The sequence below is a fragment of the Mus caroli genome, chromosome 7 (assembly GCF_900094665.2).
Source record: "Mus caroli chromosome 7, CAROLI_EIJ_v1.1, whole genome shotgun sequence".
NCBI lineage: Eukaryota > Metazoa > Chordata > Mammalia > Rodentia > Muridae > Mus > Mus caroli.
In genome coordinates this window covers 58102193-58121361 of record NC_034576.1, presented here as the reverse complement: position 1 = coordinate 58121361, position 19169 = coordinate 58102193, and the positions used below count along the sequence as shown (strand labels likewise).

The 19169-nt window shown below is 37.4% G+C and overlaps 1 pseudogene; it reads right to left on the bottom strand.

Annotated features, from left to right (window-relative positions):
• Positions 1–14534: 14534 nt before the first annotated feature.
• On the bottom strand, positions 14535–15092 carry LOC110297946 (annotated as a pseudogene).
• Between the last annotated feature and the right edge of the window lie 4077 nt (positions 15093–19169).

Sequence of the window (19169 nt, the reverse complement as noted above, 5' to 3'; positions counted from 1 at the left end):
AAAAAAAAAAAGAAATCTATCAAATCCAAGTTGTGATCTTCATACAGTCTTGGATATATAGCCTTTTTTTTTGCCATATAAAATATCCATTTATTTTACAGAGTAAAATACTACCTTTATAATGGATTAAAGTTTAACCTAACATATATTTTACATATTATTACACAGTTACTAAGAATTAAAGTCACAAGCAATGTAGTATTAGAGGAAATGTTTATAATGTTAAATTAATGCAAAAAATAAAAAGCCGAACTATGTAAAAATATGTGGACATAGAAAAACCTGGAACAAGGTATGTTAAAGGCAAAAGGAGTAATAGCACTACTCCCGCTTCTGACACTACCTAGAAATAACTAATGCTCTAATTCTGAAATGTGAACCACCAACATAATCTGCAGTGTAATTAGTATTCTCCCTTATATTTAGTAGCCTTTTTGTGAATTGTGAAGCTCTGTTGCTCTTATGTCTTTGTGATGTACATTTTGGAGAGATCCCTTTAACTAGGATGCTATTATGCCCAAGAACACAATGCTCTTCACAAAAGAAGAAAAAGAATGAGAAAAGTCTTGAAAGTATGGTCTATGTACTGGCAATTACTCACTAGATGAGAGGCATATAAAATAAAGAAGGCATTCCTTCACAGGGTAGTTAAAATTCAAACTGTTAGAATGTCAAATGGCCCTTTATTGAAAATATATTGTTTTCCTTACACAGTATATCCTGATTACAGTTTCCTCTCCTTCTACTTTCCCCAGTACCTCCCTTTCTACTTTCCCATCTGGATCCACTCTCTTTCTGTCTCTCATTAGAAAAAAACAGGCACATAAGAGACAACAACAAAACATAACAAAATAAAGTTATATTAAGATAAAGCAAAAACCAAGACATCGGAATTGGACAAGGTAATTCAACAGAAGGAAAAAAATGCTCAAGGGCAGGCACAATAGAGACTCAGTTTTTCACACACTCAGGAATTCCATAAAAATACTAAACTGAAAGCTATACTATATATGCGGATGACCTGGTGCACACCCATGTAGGACGGGTCACAATCTTAAAGAAAACTGGCTTTTCTTCTCCCAGGAAGTATCAGCTGCTAGCAACTTCTTTGCTTGAAGTGAGATTTCATCCTTACCCACATTGTTTGTGCTGGAGTCTTTCAGTGTGGAGATTGCATGGGTCTTGTGCATGCTGTTACAACTGCTGTGTGTCCATATGTGCAACTTCCCTGTTGTGTGTAGAAAACTCCATCTCTTTGTAGTCACTCAGTATCCCTGGTTTCCATGATGATTCCAGAGCCCTGGGAGAAGTGGTTTGAAAATAAACGTCCCATATTGGCCTTAGCATGCTGCAGTCCTTTACTCTCTGTATCTAGTCCTATGTGATTCTGTTATAATTGTGACCTTGATTTAAAACTTTGTTCACAGTCTGTCTTTTCTTCTAAACCTGCAGTAGTACTGAATAGCATTACTTTCGGTATTTATGCATAGGTTGGTTCTTCACTATAAGTAAAATTGCAAATTACAGCTGTGATTTTTTTAATAGATAATCATTTACATGAACTTACACATACAAAGAAACTGGTGTAAACAGATGTATGGCCATGGATATCCATATATTCTTTTATATTTATTTATTTTCAGATTCCGAGAACACAAACCCTTAAAAGTTGAAAATACTGTTTATTTGTGCCATAAAACTACTTAGCTATGGAATGTATTCATGAAATCAATACTAACTACTCAAATTCTTAGATTTTTACAAGTAAGTGGAATCAATAAAAGAAATGAACCTCTTAGGATAATTACCCATTTGCATACTTGCAAAAGATATAAAATGAATGTAGTTACATTATTCAGCACAGACGCGAGAAGCAATTAAGTTCCTATGAAAGAATTAGCCCATATTTTATAAGTAAAATAATGAGTTTTTATGTAATCTGAGTGTTGAGGCTCGATGAGAAATTGGGGAGGTACTGAGGGGGAAAAATCAGCATTTTCAGTAAGAGAAAAACCATTACTAAGACATGAAGACATGAGATTTACTTATTTATTGACTTATTTCATCATTCATTTTAAGAAGTTGTTTGTGATCTACAATGAAACATGAGGGATTGAAGATGTAGAGGTGGAGATGAGACATACTTTGGTGGTACAGTAATTGTCTAGCAAGCATGATTAGAGCTCTGAGTTTGATGATGAGCATTGAAAAACTGTTCCCAAAGTATACTCTTTCTTCCCTTTTTGACAATCTCATTTATAAAACTTGTTAATATCTTCCATTCCTCTTTGTCATCTCAGTTTCTCCATTTCAAGCTCCTTACTTTAGTTCCCCAGTGGCTACACCATTAGGGAAAATATCATCTCTTCCTCCAGAAACTTTTTTTTGGACATCTTTTCACAGAACTTGGTAATCAACTCAATGTATGTACATGGTAACTGAGGCAGGTTCTCACATGATACATAAATCTTTCATCCCATACTTCTTTTCTTCCCAGTTTTTTCTTTTTATTAGATATTTTCTTTATTTACATTTCAAATGCTATCCCGAAAGTTCCCTATACCTCCCCACCCCCCGCCCTGCTTCCCTACCCATCCACTCCTATTTTTTGGCCCTGTAGTGGGGCATATAAAGTTTGCAAGACCAAGGGGCCTCTCTTCCCAATGATGGCCGATTAGGCCATCTTCTGCTACATATGCAGCTAGAGACACGAGCTCTGGGGGTAGTGTGGATACTTCATTCCTCCTTAGAATAGGGAACAAAACACCCATCGAAGGAGTTACAGAGACAAAGTTTGGAGCTAAGACAAAAGTATGGACCATCCATAGACTACCCTACCCGGGGATCCACCCCATAATCAGCCACCAAACCCAGACACTATTGCATATGCTAGCAAGATTTTGCTGAAAGGACCCTGATATAGCTGTCTCGAGTGAGGCTATGCCAGTGCCTGCAAATACAGTAGTGGATGCTCACAGTCATCTATTGGATGGAACACAGGGCCCCCAATGGAGAAGCTAGAGAAAGTACCCAAGGAGCTGAAGGGGTCTGCAACCCTATAGGTGGAACAACAATATGAACTTTTTACAGTTCTTAGCTACCCAAGAAGGGATGTGGCATCATGGATTTTTTTTTTTTCTGCCTATAGTGGAGAGTAGGAGGGGCCACTCTTGTACAAATATCCATAGCTGCTCTGATCTACTTTCCTGGAACTAAACTCTTAAAGATAAATATGTACTAAAATATGCTCTAGTCTACAAAATCCCATAGAAACAAATCAGAATTCATAGTGCAGCATGTGCAGTTTGGCATTTAGTATTATGAAGACATAAAAGCAGGGATGAGACAGGCTGGAAATTTGGTCGAACACTTTTAAAAATACTCACTCTCAAGGTAACCAGCCCTTTCTTATGATAACATGATTCATTTATTCAGAAGAGATACTCATGAATTATTCACCTCTTTAGGGTCCTACCACAGAATGGTGTGATACTAGAAGGTAAATTTCAGCACAAGTGCTGGAAGGAGCACAAAGCATAGAAAGGGATATTAAACATATTGAAAAGTAGAGTTGTAGTTTGAATCAAAAATAACATTGGGAAATTATAGGAAGACCAGATTCCATGGGGCTAAATTTCTGCTGAAATGAATTCTAGCCAGAAGTTTGGATACCACTGAATTGCAATAATATTTATTTGTTTGTGTAAACATCCTTTTACAGGTATGATTTAATTAAAAAAGAAAAATGTAATATCTACTCATAATTTATTCAATTAGTACAATATTTTAATAAAATTTCTATGATATATTTTTAAATTATCTTTAATCTTTTTTACAGTCCACTCATTATCCCTCACCTGGTCTGCTCTCCGACAGTTCTTCATCCCATTCCTCCTGTTCTCTCAAGAGGATGTCCCCATATGTAGATGTTGGAGATTTTAGGTAAAGAATATGTTTACAGGGTTTGGAAAGATGGATCAACAGTTAGGAACATTTGCAGGTCTTAGAGAAGATGTGAATGCAGTTCTAAGAATCCACATCAAGTGGCTCAACAACCCTTGTAACTCCACTTCAAAGGGATCCAATCCAGTACCCTTTCACTGACTCTCTAAACAGCTGTACACATGTGTGCATTATTCTTCACAAGCACACATATGTATTTACAGTTTCTAACAATTATATTTTACTATCATACACATATACATTTGATATGTATATGGGTGCAGACAATATAGACTTATTTTCAATTGTTTGAAAAGGCAAGCCTCTTTCTTATTTTAATGTAAAACAGACAAAAACATTGAAATAATACCAAATTCATATTTTCTTATTAATTATTTGTAACCAACAAAATTCAGTAATGACCCAATACCTTAAATATGAGCATTACTTATTTTCTCATCATTGTGAGACAACACTGACAGAAACAAATTAGACAAAGGCATGTTTATAGTGGCTTACAATTTAGAAAGGGATGGAGTCTGTTATGGAAGGTAGTCATGGTGACAGATGTATGAGACTGTTATTTGCTTTGTGTTTCTAATCAGGAGGCAGAGAGATGAACTCTGGTCTTCAGCTTTCCTTCTCTTTTGTCTTTATTCTTCTTCCAATCCTAGCAGTGGTAGAGTGGAACACACATTCCATTCTCTGTTAAACCTCTCTGAAAGCCTAAAGTGGATCAAACTGATGACAAAAATGTCACCACCACATCCTCCAACAAATATTACTTATATGGCTCTAAATTTAATTTATAAGAGAATCAGAGTTACTGCACAGCCTGGTGATAAGTCCTTCATTTATAGCCTTTCAACCCAATATTTCACCATAAATGTATAGGGAATATGTATGTTATTTTAAAATACCACCACGATTTTAAGACTTACTCTAAACATTAAACTAGCTCAGTATCTAAAAATATTTTGGGAAGACATACAATTTAGTCATCTTGAATTTTGCTTTTGTTTCCAAGGTATTAGTTATGACTCATCCAATAATAATGAAAAGTTCAAGACTGAAATAGCTTTTGCATTTACTTATGAGGAAAGCAAAATTTTTCTTAAGGATTCATAAAACCAACCAGTTAATATTACCAGCAAATTGTGCCTCAGGAATCTTCCCATAAGTAACTTTTCCCTTTCTGCAGTAGTTTAAGTGAGGTGAGAAGCGAAGTCAAACTCATCTCAGAACTTTTGATGCACATGGCTGTATAGGGGCAGGACAAAAAAAGCCTTTGCAGGGTTGTGGGAATTGCAGCATGTGTGTGGAGGAGCAGTACCTCCTTAGAATTATCCAGAATGCACTTTAGAGGACAGTACTGAGACCTTTGGATATGTTAGTCTGATGAGACTTACTAACAGAAAAAAATGGCTTGAAGAAGAGCAATCAGGCTTGCAGGAAAGTCTTTTTCTCTGAGATGGAAAGTGACCATACAATTACTGCTCCTGTCACACCACAAAATAGAGCAGAATCATTCCATTCATGTCTTTCTACAGCACTTGAGAATCCGAAAGATTAATTTAAACTATTGATATTTTTTTCTAAGCTTTGCAGGATAGAAAATGAGGGAATGCTTTGATATGATGATAACTAGATTCTCATGGAAAGAGGTAGCATGATTATGACAAAATAGTTTCCTTAATTCCGATCAGTCAATCAGGTGAATATAATTCTTGACAACTCCAAGGATTCAGGGATTAGTGCTTGAAGGTAATCTTTATTGTATCCCATTCAGAAAATAAAGTTCACAAAATGAACTCCCTTATAATTAGTTCCTGCAGACTCTCAACTCTCAAACAGTAGACGTCTTTAAAACAGATCAATTGGCTAAATACTTAGCCCTTTTCCTCAGAAAGTCATATCATTTCTAAGAAATACTCTGCTTTGGTTATCCAATATATTTGAAGATAAATTTCATAATTAAATATATCTTTTAAATGAATCCTAAAGAGAAATAAATTCCAGAATGGAATATTCCTTCCTGTTCCCAATCAGTCTGTAGGTAAGTCAATTAATGTTAAATGCTAACCCCTTAAATATTTTATTATCCCTTGTGACATCTGTGTTAGATTCACTCTCATAAAACATGACTCATTTATTTGCATTGCTTCAGCTGTTTATAGAGAAATAGGCAGGTAATTATTATGACACTGTGAAAGTCCATTTCAACAGGGAAAAATATAATTTTCCCCTCAAAGGAAGCTTAATGAAAATGAGGTTATTATAGCTTAAGAACAAAATGGAGCTTGTTCCATTAACTGTGGCTATTTTCTGAGACTCGAGGGGAGTTTTCTCTGAGTTTATATGTTTATGAAAACAACATCTCATTATCAGAAATAGATTTTTATAATGGCAAATAATCCAAAGATATTCAATCAACATCTATGCCAATAATTGATTATGTAGTTATGTATTAATTGTGCAGATAAACATGGGTAGATACACAGTAATGAGAGGAGAAGCAGAATAGAAAGTGTGGATAATATTTCAGAAAGAACAAGTAGCTAAGACCAGAGTTCCTTTCACATCACTTTCTAGGTATGCCATATCTTTTGGGCTGGGATATTGTGCTATTACATGCTTTAGATCCCCTAAATATATATGTAGATACAAAGTAAATTCTTAGAAGAACTCCCCTAGACAGTGTATCCAACAGCACCTCATGGCATGGATAGGGTCTAATGAACAGTCAACAGAGTATAACCATCCATGTTAATGAAATACTAGTTCTGGTTGTTCTGATGCTTGAGTCCTCGCATGTACATTTGTAGGAGTCCTTTAACTTCCTGGAAACTTTAAAAAAGAACAATAAGTACTTTATCATATATGTCTTGTACATGTTTTACATTAACCTTGATTTTTAGAACATGAGTGAAGAAACTCAAATACAAATGATTATAATATTTTCTTTTTTATAAAACATTATCACCTCAAAATGCAGCTTAATATTTATTTCAAAATATATTATTTTTCCAACAGATATTATTTATTATATATGTAAGTACACTGTAGCTGTCTTCAGACACCCAAGAGGAGGGGGTCAGATCTCATTAAGGATGGTTGTGAGCCAACATGTGGTTGCTGGGATTTGAACTCATGGCCTTAGGAAGAGCAGTCAGTGCTCTTAACCGTTGAGCCATTCCAACAGACTTTTAATCATACAAGCCTAAGTAAAAGAAATAGAGATGGAGCACATGGTAATTAAAATATCAGGGTGAAATATCAGGGTATAGTATCAGGAAGGCAAATATCAGGGAGGTAAAATATCAGGGAGGCAGGGGTTGGAATGGCTTGTAATTTAAATCAAGGATTAAAGCCTCCTTTTGGGAGAGATAACTGATTAAAGACATGCATGGATGCAGAGAAACCCATGGGAGAATCTTTAAGTGCAAAAACTCAAGTAATAACAACTTGAAACAATAAAGGAATTTCATGAAGACCAGTAGTTCTACTTACCCAGTGAGGAAGACATTGTGACAGGAGCCCATGCACTGGATATGGATTTCAGGGTAAGGATGATCAAGAACAGAGGAAAAAAAATGCTCTTGTAGGCTAATTTGTTTGGAACTTTTGTTAATTTTCTCTTAATGAAAAACTGTATGAGTATCTCAACTCCAAAATTGTAAGCACTTGTCCATCTTAAAAAGGATCTACAGGAGCAGACCTAGGGTGCTAGATCCACACTCAGTCCCACAACACCCAGGGGAAGCTCAACTAACTCCCAGGCACTCTAACATGCCCAGGACCATAGGATCATAGGTGAGGAGGACACAACATCTGTCCCAGCAGGATGTAGGCACACAGGAACACTGCCTGGCAAGTGGCATGGGTTCCTTTCAGTCTGAGCTGGTGCCCTTGGGCTCTGTACCCAGTCCCACAACATCCAGAGGAAACACAACTCCCAGGAGCTCTAACATGCCCAGGATCATAGGACCACAGAATCTCAGGAGCTTGATTGCTCCAGGAATTCAGGATCCCAGAGACAGCTTGACTCCCAGGAGCTCTGACACACCTAGGATCTCAGGCTCTCAGAATTTCAGGATCTCTGGATCCCAGAATCGTAGGACCACAGAGACAGCTGAACTCTGAGGAGTTCTGACACAACCAGGATTACAGGAGGGTCAAGCTCCAGTCAGATACAGCAAGGACAGGTAGCACTAGAGATAACAGGATGACAAGAGTTAAGCATAAAAACACAAGCAAAAGAAACCAAGGTTACTTGGCATCATCAGAAACCAGTACTCCCACCATGGCAAGTCCTGGATATACCATCACACTGGAAAAAAAAGATTTGGATATAAAACCACTTCTCATGATGATGATAGAGGGCTTTAAGGAGGATATGAATAACTCCCTTAAAGAAATACACCCAAGAGGTAGGAAATAATCAAACTCAGGGCTGAAATCAACCAAGTAGAAACAAAAAGAACTATACAAAGAATCAACCAAACCAGGAGCTTTTTTTTTTTTTTTTTTTGAAAAAATCAACAAGATAGTTAAACCCTTAGCCAGACTAACAAGAGGGCCCAGGGGCATTATCCTAATTAACAAAATCAGAAATGAAAAGGGAGACATAACAATGGAAACTGAGGAAATTAAAAAAAAAAATCAAATCCTACTACAAAGGCCTATACTCAACAAAACTGGAAAATCTGGAGGAAATGGCCAATTTTCTAGACCTACCAAATACCAAAGTTAAATCAGTGTCAGAAAAATCATTTAAAGAGTCCCATAACCCCTAAAGAAATAGAAGTAGACATTAAAGGTGTCCCCACCAAAAAACATCCAGGACCAGATGGTTTTAGTTTAGAATTCTATCAGACATTCAAAGAAGACCTAATATCAATATTTTTCAAATTATTTCACAAAATAGAAAGAGAAGGAACACTACCCAATGTGTTCTATGCAACTACAATTGTGCTAAACCACACAAAGACCCAGCAAAGGAAGAGAACTTCAAACCAATTTCCCTTGTGAATATTGATGCAAAAATATTCAATAAAAATCTCACAAACCAAATCCAAGAACACATCAAAATGATCATTCACCATGGTCAAGTAGGCTTCATCCCAGGGATGCCAGATGGTTCAATATAAGAAAATCCATCAATGTAATCCATTATATAAACAAACTCAAAGACAAAAACCACATGATCATCTCGTTAGATGCTGAAAAAGCATTTGACAAGATCCAACACCCATTCATGATAAAAGTCTTGGAAAGATCATGAATTCAAGGCCCATACTTAAATGTAGTGAAAGTAATATAAAGAAAACCAGTAGCCAACATCAAAGTAAATGGAGAGAAACTTGAAGCAATCCCACTATAATCAGGGACTGGATAAGGCTGCACACTCTGTCTCTCTCTATTCATTATAGCACTTGAAGTTCTACCAGAGGAATTGGAGAACAAAAGGAGGTTACAGTGATGAAAATTGGAAAGGTACAAGTCAAAATATCACTATTTGTAGGTAATATGATAGTATACTTAAGTGACCTCAAAAACTCCACTAGTGAACTGGTACAGCTGATAAACAACCTCAGCAAAATGGCCACATATATAATTAACTCAAACAAATCAGTAGCCAATAAAACAAATCAGCTTGAAATCCCACCAAGAATGGAGGGATTCTCTATTCAAAGATAAATGGGTTGAGAAAGTAATTAGGAAAACTACACCCTTCACAATAATCACAAATAATATAAAATATCTTGGATTTACTCTAACAAAACAAGTGGAAGATCTGTAGGACAAGAACTTCTAGTCTCTGAAGAAAAGAAATCAAAGAGGACCTCAGAAAATGAAAAGATCTCCCCTGCTCATGGATTGGTAGAATCAATATCAGTAAAAACAGCCATCTTGCCAAAAGCATTCTACAGAGTCAGTGCAATCTCCATCAACATTCCAACTCAATTCTTCATAGAGTTAGAAAGAAGAATTTGTGAGTTCATTTGAAAGAATATTAAAAAAAACCTAGGTTAGCAAAAACTATTTTCAACAACAAAAGAACGTCTGGGGAAATCACCATCCCTGACCTCAAGTAATATTACAGAGCAATAGTGATTAAAAAAAACTGTATGCTATTGGTACAGAGACAGACAAGTAGATCAATGGAGTAGAATTGAAGACCCAGAAATGAACCCACACACCTATGGTCACTTGATCTTTGACAAGGAGCTAAAACCTTCTAGGGAAAAAAAAGACAGAATTTTTAACAAATGGTGCTGGTTCAACTGGAGGTCAGCATGTAGAAGAATGCAAATCAATTCATTCTTATCTCCTAGTACAAGGCTCAAGTCCAAGTGGATCAAGGACCTCCACATAAAACTAGATACTTTGAACCTAATAGAAGAGAAATTGGGGAAGGTCCTCAAACACATTGGTACAGGGGAAAACTTCCTGAAGAGAACACCAATGGCTTATGCCCTAAAATCAAGAATTGACAAATGGGACCTCATAAAGTTGCAAAGCTTCTATAAGGCAAAGGACACTCTCAATAAGACAAAAAGGCAACCAACAGATTGGGAAACAATCTTTACCAACTCTACATCCAATAGAGAGCTAATAGTCAATATATACAAAGAACTCAAGGAGTTAGACTCCAGAGAACCAAATATCCCCATTAAAAAATGGTGAACAAAACTAAACCAAGAATTCTCAACTGAGGAATACTGAATGGCTAAGAAGCACCTAAAGAAATGTTCAACATTCTTAGTCATCAGGGAAATGCAAATCAAAACAACCCTGAGATTCCACCTCACACCAGTCAGAATGGCTAAGATCAAAAATTCAGGTGACAGCAGATGCTGGCAATGATGTGGAGAAAGAGAAACACTCCTCCATTGTTGGTGGGATTTCAAGCTGTTATAACCACTCTGGAAATCAGTCTTGTGCTTACTCAGAAAATTTGACATAGTACTACCAGAGGACCCAGCTATACCACTCCTGGGCATATATCCAGAAGATGCTTCAACATATAACAAGGACACATGTTCCACTATGTTCATAGCAGCCTTATTTACAATAGCCAGAAGCTGAAAATAACCCACATGTCCCTCGGCAGAGGAATGGATACAGAAAATGTGGTACATTTACACAATGGATTACCACTCAGCTGTTAAAAACAATGAATTCGTGAAATTCTTAGGCAAATGGAAGGAACTAGAAAGTATCATCCTGAGTGAGGTAACCCAATCATAAAAGAACACACATGGTATGCACTTACTGATAAGTGGGTATTAGCCCAAATGTTTGGAATACCCAAGATACAATTCACATACCACATGAAGCTCAAGAAGAAGAAAGAGCAGAATGTGGTGCTTTGGTTTTTCTCAGAAGGGAGAACAAAATACTCATGGGAGGAAATATGGAGATAAAGTGTGGAGCAGAGACTGAAGCAAAGACCATTTAAAGACTACCCTACCTGGGGATCCATCCCATACATAGTCACCAAATGCAGACACTATTGTGGATGCTAAGAAGTGCTTGCTGACAGGAGCCTGATCTAGCTGTCTCTTGAGAGGCTCTGCCAGAGCCTGAAATATACAGAGGTGGATGCTCTCAGCCAACCATTAGACTGAGCATGGAGTCCCCAATGGAGGAGTTAGAGAAAGGACTGAAAGAGCTGAAGGGGTTTGCAACCCCAGAGGAAGAACAATATCAACCAATCAGAAACCCTCAGAGCTCCCAGGGACTAAAAAACCAACTAAGAAGTACACATGGAGGGAACTGTGACTCCAGCCACATATGTAGCTGAGGATGGTTTTGTCTGGCATCAATGGGAGGCGAAACCATTGGCTCCAGTGTAGGGGAACTTGAGGGTGGGAGTGTTTTGGGTGGGTGGGGGAATACCCATATAGAAGCAAGGGGGAAGAGAAATGGGATAAGGGGTTTCTGGGGTGGGGGTGGGGGTATAACATTTGAAATGTAAATAAAGAAAATATCCAATTAAAAAAAAAGTGTCTCTAGATATTAAATTAAAAGTCACTAGGTGAATGTTCTCTTCTGAATTAGCTATTTATTCTTGTCATCTCTGTAAAGCAAGAAGTATCCAAGACAGATACTATATGGAAAAATAGTCCAAATTCAGGAACTTTTTCCTTTTAGATAGCCTTTATTACCAGGTCCTTTACCACCTCATTTCTGTGATAATTAGTGAAAATACTTTTGTTATTTTAATTATCTCATCACCAGATATTCTGTATATAAATATTAAGCTTACATCTGTTACATGTTCAAATTTGTACTCAAATGTCATGTTCTATGTCACTAATGGAGATAGTTGAATATTAAGAGGTAAAATATTAGCAGGTATGAGATTATTGGGGCCTTTGAAGAACTTACTGGTTATGTGTCAATAGTGAAGATTAGTAAATTAATCTTTCTCTTTCTAACTCTTCTCTCCCTGTGTCCCTCAGTTTCCATCTCAGTCTCTCTGTCTGTATAATGTCTGTTTCACACACATACACACACATTACACCAACAGTTCCATTTCTAATGAATCAAACACCTTTCAGTATGTTCTATCATAATATATTTCCTCACGATAAACCCTGTGCTGGGGACTGTGATATTTCTAAAGGTGTAGAGCACTGCTTAAAACAGCAACCTTCTTTCATCACTTTTCGTAATCAAAACTCCGTCCAGTACCCAATGCTCTAATTCAGGAGAATATTTAGAAGCCTCCATAACTACCAACCAGCATAACATTACATTTCCAACTTTTTGTGGTACAGAGAAAAGTCCTTACTATCTAACAGTGGCACACAAACAATGCAATCCAAGTTTGAAAGTGTACTTAGTAAACCTCATCATTGGCATTGTTATGGAAAGCAATCACACTGTAAGTAGAATGTAGTTGCACTCTGCATGCAGCTCCTGCCTTTCATTTTCATTGCTTTTTATTCTTATGGAAACAAGACTGAAACCATTGCTTTGCCATTCTGGGGATTTCTAAGGTCAAGCCCAGATTTATTATGTAATTAGGGTGATGTGCAGAACTCATCATATGATTTAGGATGGAAAAATATGACAAAGTTAAGTCAGAACACAGGAAAGTCACTTGGTACAATACATCAATATATATAAACTTGCACAGGTCCTGTAGACTACTCAATAGAGTCACAAGGAATTCACTTAGTTTCTCTGATAATGAATTGTGCTCACACATATAATGTTATCCACTCCTGAATCTCAACTGAGACTCACTGATCAAGGATCTTAATAGATCCAGTCACATAGAAACTTAATCTTCTTTAATATAAGGCAACATTTTAGACACTTTTAACTTGTGTTAGAAAGTTAAGAAAACATTGTGTTAGAAAGTTTAGAAGGACATTGAGGTTTCTTGGTGAATGATGCTATTTGTGCAAAAATCTAGGTAGGGTGAGATTTTCTTCCTAGTTATGAAGCTGGGGACATACTCCTAGTGTCCAGCCACTATTAATAGCCAGTCTTTTAAGCAGGTTTTCTAAGGACAGTTGTCTTAGAAATGCATAATGACTCTTACCCACGAGATCAGTCTGAAGATTTGCTGATGACATGGCAAGCAATCACTGTGCAATAGGAATGCCTGGAGTTGAGACAGCAATGCCTTAGGAAACTGAGTGAAAAACCAGTAGATTTACCAGGTGATATCGGTTTTGTAAGAAGTAGCACGGGGTGCATTAATCTTTGCTTACTGCAGAACAGATTAGCTACCGGTCACATAAAGAGAGTGAAAACCTAGAAGTTGTTCTTTCAGAAGTATTGTTCTCTCACATTGCTTGTTATCTATCATTGGCCTTAGATTCTGAGATGGAGGTTAATATAAATTCAAAGCTCTGGGCATTTTACCCAGAAAATTCACTTCAGAAAATTGGAGATATGTCACAGGAGTCTGTGCTTCTCCATATTGTGAATCGAATAGTGTTAATTTGATTTAATGTTAAAAAAATCACAAACTTCCACATTTTTATTTCTGGATTGGGTTCACTTGAGCATAGAGCTTCATTTGAATTATCAAATTGATTATACTCATTATTTTCTTAACCTACACTTAATCTAAACTACTGCAGAAGAAAACCCTAACGAAACCTAGTGTCAGTCCTCAGATTATTCTCAGCAGGTTGACTTCTTATGGCTGACTTCCTGCACTTTGATTATGTGCTTGAATGAGTAATTTCACGTCCACCTTTAAATCAATTATTCTGAATACTTTCTGATGGCTTAAAGGGCTCAAGTGACATATTCACACTCATAAATTCTTAAAATGCTATTTTTTATATCAGTGATCTGATAAAGGTCATGAGGGTTTGTGTTAGGATTGAAAGCAATAGGAGAGGTCGTAAGTTATTCCACTTACATTCAAATGTTATCCCCCTTTCTTGGTGTTCCCTCTGAAAACCTCCTATCCCTTCCCTCTTTCCCCTGCTCACCAACACACTCACTCCGGCTTCCTGTCCCTGGCATTCTCCTACACTGGGGCATAGAGCCTTCACAGGACCTATATATGCAGCTGGAGCCATGAGTCCCACCATGTGTATTCGTTGGTTGGTGGTTTAGTCCCTGAGGCCTGTGAGCTTCTTGTACACACCAGAAAAAGTTTCCACCTTGTGCTCCACGTTGTTCTGCTCTGCTTTGTCTGAATGAGCTTCACAAGCCGGCTGCCATCCAGTTTCACACGGATCCTCTTCCCCACAGTATCACTTGGGAAGACCAATTCCTCAAGGATGGCATCATGCACTGCTGTCAGGGTGCGGCTTCTGGGGCACCTTTGCTTATTTTTCATCTGGCTTTTCTGGGTTGGCTTGGGGCAGAATCCTCCTATGAGCAATGAAGACTACATGCTTCCCACTGAACTTTTTCTCCAATTCATGAACTAGCTGGACTTGGATTTTCTGGAAAGACTTCAGAGGAGGAACTGCTACAAAAATTATGATAGCTTTCGGACCACCGTCTACTTTAATTTTCTTGGCTGCCGAGATGTTGAGTTCCTACAGCTGCGTCTTGAGATCTGAGTTCATCTCTAGCTCGAGCAGCACATGAGAGATGCCAGACTCGAACTCATCTTGCTTCTGGCTATTGGGCTTCACAATCTTGGTGCTCCAGCTGAACATGTTTTCATCCTTAAGGACTGCCAGCTTAGAAAGAGTGCCTTGTAAGTTTTTAATTCATTTTTTCAACCATTATGTATAGAACATGTTTTTTTTTTTTTTTTTTTGGTTTTTCGAGACAGGGTTTCTCTTAAGTCTTTATAGACTCTCTACAGATAAGGCAATAGACTGATCAAACTCCTCTACACACAAAGAAGAGATTCTAGAGATCAAACAGAATAGTATAATGTATTCATTGAATGAAACCTAAAAATGAGGTATATGACCAGTGAAGTAAATGCATTCAAAAGAGAGTGAATTGTAACTGAAAGTGGCCTCATAACTAAGAATATAAATGGGACCAGTGTGTTTTGAGTCATGTTTATCACGAAAAAACTGGAATCAAGCAGAAGAGGCCAAGAAGTGTAGGTGAGTTCAGGAAGGGCCAATTTCACACCACAGTTTTTGTCTTTAAAAACAGTTATATTTAGGGTTTCAATAGTATGAATGTGAGGAATATTCAAGGTAGGCTTGTATGTTTAAGTTTGGTTCTGAGCTGATGTCACTATTGAAATGTCATTGGGTTATAAGGATAGTAACTTCATAAATGGATTAATCTATTGATGAGTATTTCTTAGAGTTATTTACTAGGACATGGGCTAAAATGGGTGAAGAAGACCGCCTAGGGAATGCTTTTAAGTACGTTTGTGATTACCAACTGTTACTTCATTTCTCTTTGTTTGCTGTTAACCAAAGATGAGCAGTTTTTCTCAACAGCACCTTTCTGTCATACTGTTGTATCTCACCAGAGTGGCCCTCACTGATTCAATATAGTAACCATGCACTAAAACCCTGAAGACATAAGCCAAAGCAAACTTTTGAAATTGTTCTAGTCATGTATGTTGTTGTAGCAGTGGAAAGATGATATCCAGAGAGAAGTGATGGTGGATGGATGTGCATTTGCCACTAGCCATGAGAAGTATTTCAGACACATTTGCAACAGCTTTAAAGACAAATTAGCAAAATAGCTATGAATAAGCCTAAGCAAGTTTAGAGTTCAGTAGACTGGGTTGATTGATGAGTCTAAGAAAGCAAAAATATTTACATGAGCTTGTCCAGCAGGGAGTGGGGTTTTAGTTGTAAGTGGAACTTTCCCTGGAATCACATTAGAGGCCATCTGTGTCATTTTTTGGTGAAGTGCTTGTCTCCATTTTACCTGTAACCTGAGGTTTTGTGTGAGGCTGAACAAAACTACTTAAGAACTTAGTGTGATGAGGAAAAGTTCACAGCAGAACACCTTAGAGAGCGCCATACATGTTTCTGGTTACATTTAATAAGATCTATAGTGAGAAGAAGAAGTAAAAATTAGCACCTAATCTTCAATAAAACATGTAGTTTGGCTAGAAGACAAGAATGTGTAATGTTTGGACTAAGGCAACTGTGGCTGTGAAAAGACTAAAATGAAGTCAGGTATTTGTGAAAGGATAATAGGAAGACTGTCTCAAGCATCTTGGGCATCAACAAGAATGTAAAAAGAAAACATTCAAGAATATAAACTTTTAATGTGAGGGAAGGCGCCAATCTTATTGCAACTTGACATTCCAAATTTAGTTGATAACCTGGGAGGACTGCCCTTTTTTCTGATGGGAAATGATGGAGGAGTGGATGGGGTGGTATAAGGGGCGTGTAGGAGGGGGATAAGCAGAGGGATGTAGGAAAAATGCAGTCAGGATGTAATATGTGAGATAATAAGTTAATAGAACTATATAAATTTGTAAACTCCCATGGGAATTTTTGTTTTCAGATCTCCCCAGAGTAATCTATAGCTGTGATATTCAAAGAAAGAAGTTGCACAGAAATTGATGACCAGGCATTCTGAGACTGATGAAGCCATTGTCCAAAGTGATCATATGAGTGTTCCTTTGGTACCAAGCCTTGGAACATTTTACTTGATGTTAGTTATATTAGCCACAGGAAGGAGGTTATAAGGGCATGGAAGCTTCTGCTCAGATTTCAAAGGAGAACTGGAGAGTCATGCATTGAGTGGCAGGATTATGATCTCTATAGAAAGCCCCTAACAAAGCAATGTATGTCAACCTAAAAGTGTGAATTTACAGTCTACTTGAAAAATGATATCAAGTCAGAGTTCCCAGGAATATGTTATGTTCCCCAAAGGAACACACAATGAGAGATCTTTGTTCAAAATAAATATTATGTGAACCGTAACCTAACAAGGGCATAGTAATGGGGGTTGTCAAAACCCTGATAATCACAGATATCAGAAATAGATGTGCAGTATTTGGTACTTTCTCTGTAGGCATCCTGTATTATGTTGGGCCAGTCTTTTATGTTGTTCTGTTTTTTTTTTTTTAATTTATTTTGGAATGAAACATTTACCCTTTTATCAATAATATGTGAGTTTGACTTTGAGCTATTTGGACCAAACAAAAAAGTTTACCTGATTCCAGGAGGAAATTTGATTGGATTGGTGATTAGTCTAGCAACAAGCACAATCAGCTTTTTGAGACATACTAAGTAACTTCCACATTATGAGGTAGACATGAACATTCTATGTTAAGAGATTGATAGTAATTATGCATTGAATATAACGCATCCACTGCAGGCTCATGTCCTAAATATTCAGTTCCCAGTTTATGATTCTGTGTTTAATGTGTAGGAGACGGTGTCTGGGTAGTGAAAGTAGGTGACGAGATGAGAGCCTTGAAGGTCATACCTACTCCTGACACTGGCCTGCTTCATGCATTTTAATGTGAATATGTCAAACTTATGTTCTGCCATCATAGATGGAGCTGCTTGGGCCTACCTTCGTCAGTTCACAATGAGCCAAAAGCCCCAGGAAATTAAGCACAAAGAAGTTTTTCTCTCTCAAGTTTCTTCTGTCCAGTATTTTGTTCAGAAATACTAGAAATATAACTAATTCAGAAATTTGGTCCCAGAGAAGGGAGGGATGAGATGATGATGTACCAGCCCTTTTTCAGCTGCTTTTCAGGAGGATATGGGTTACAGAAGACATGGGTTACATGCATGCAGGTAGTATGGTGATGGAAAGGCAGTGTAGAAGGCTAGAATGGCAAAAATGTAAACAGTAAACACTGTGCTTACAAGGTTTTAGATGAGAATGGGGCAGTACCAGAAAGTGGAGTAAAGTCCATCCACATCCAGCCACCTTCTGATAAAGAAACTAGTTATATTTTGCCTGTGTATTTAAAATTTAAGTAGGTAGGATTTCAAAAGTAGTAGACTAATGTATTTAGTGGGGGAAAATTTCTAGACAGCAAAATATGCAAGCTGAAGCATGGTTATTCATGACTACTTTTAAGTCATTTACAGTGAATATATAGGCCAAAAGTAAAAAAAGAAAGATATTGACATGAACACTTTGGCCAAGAAAAGAATTATGTTTAATGTGGCAAGAATTGCTAAGTAGTTTACCATCACTAAAGAGAAGCTATAAACTGAGAATGGAAAGAGCAGAGGTGATTGAGAGTCGGGTGCCTTACCACTGAGTGATTGGAATTATAAAAATGCAAATAACATTCAAAAGACTTTCATTTGAATAGAGAGAGATGATGAATTTCCGTTCTGGAAAAAGACAGCTTAACGAAACAAGGCCTTAAGCATCTTCAGCAAGGCAACCAGAGACTAAACAATGCAGCTCTGATCCCACAAGTTCAGATACCTCTGGCTGGCACATGAACAGAGTGCATCCTGCATTATGAGAAAAGCAGGTGTCTTTGGGATGAATGTTACAGTATGAATCTGAAATGTTACCCATGTTTTGAATCTACATTTTCAGGCATAAGGGTTGCTTTGATGGCAATGGATTTGGAATGTGAGGTAGAGGTGATATAAGTAGGTCATGGTGGAGGAATCTTGAAGTTTACTTCTTTCTGTTTGATACTCCACTTCCTCTGCTTTCTGGGCCATGACGTGTGAATAAAGAGTTGCCTAGTGTGCCCGCATGGAACACAGATGGGCTGTACTACCCTGTCATACCTGCCTTGAGGAATGAAATGTCTCTGGAAAGAGGATGGATATAAAATTTTCCTACCATATGAAGTTTCTTATCTGAACAACTAG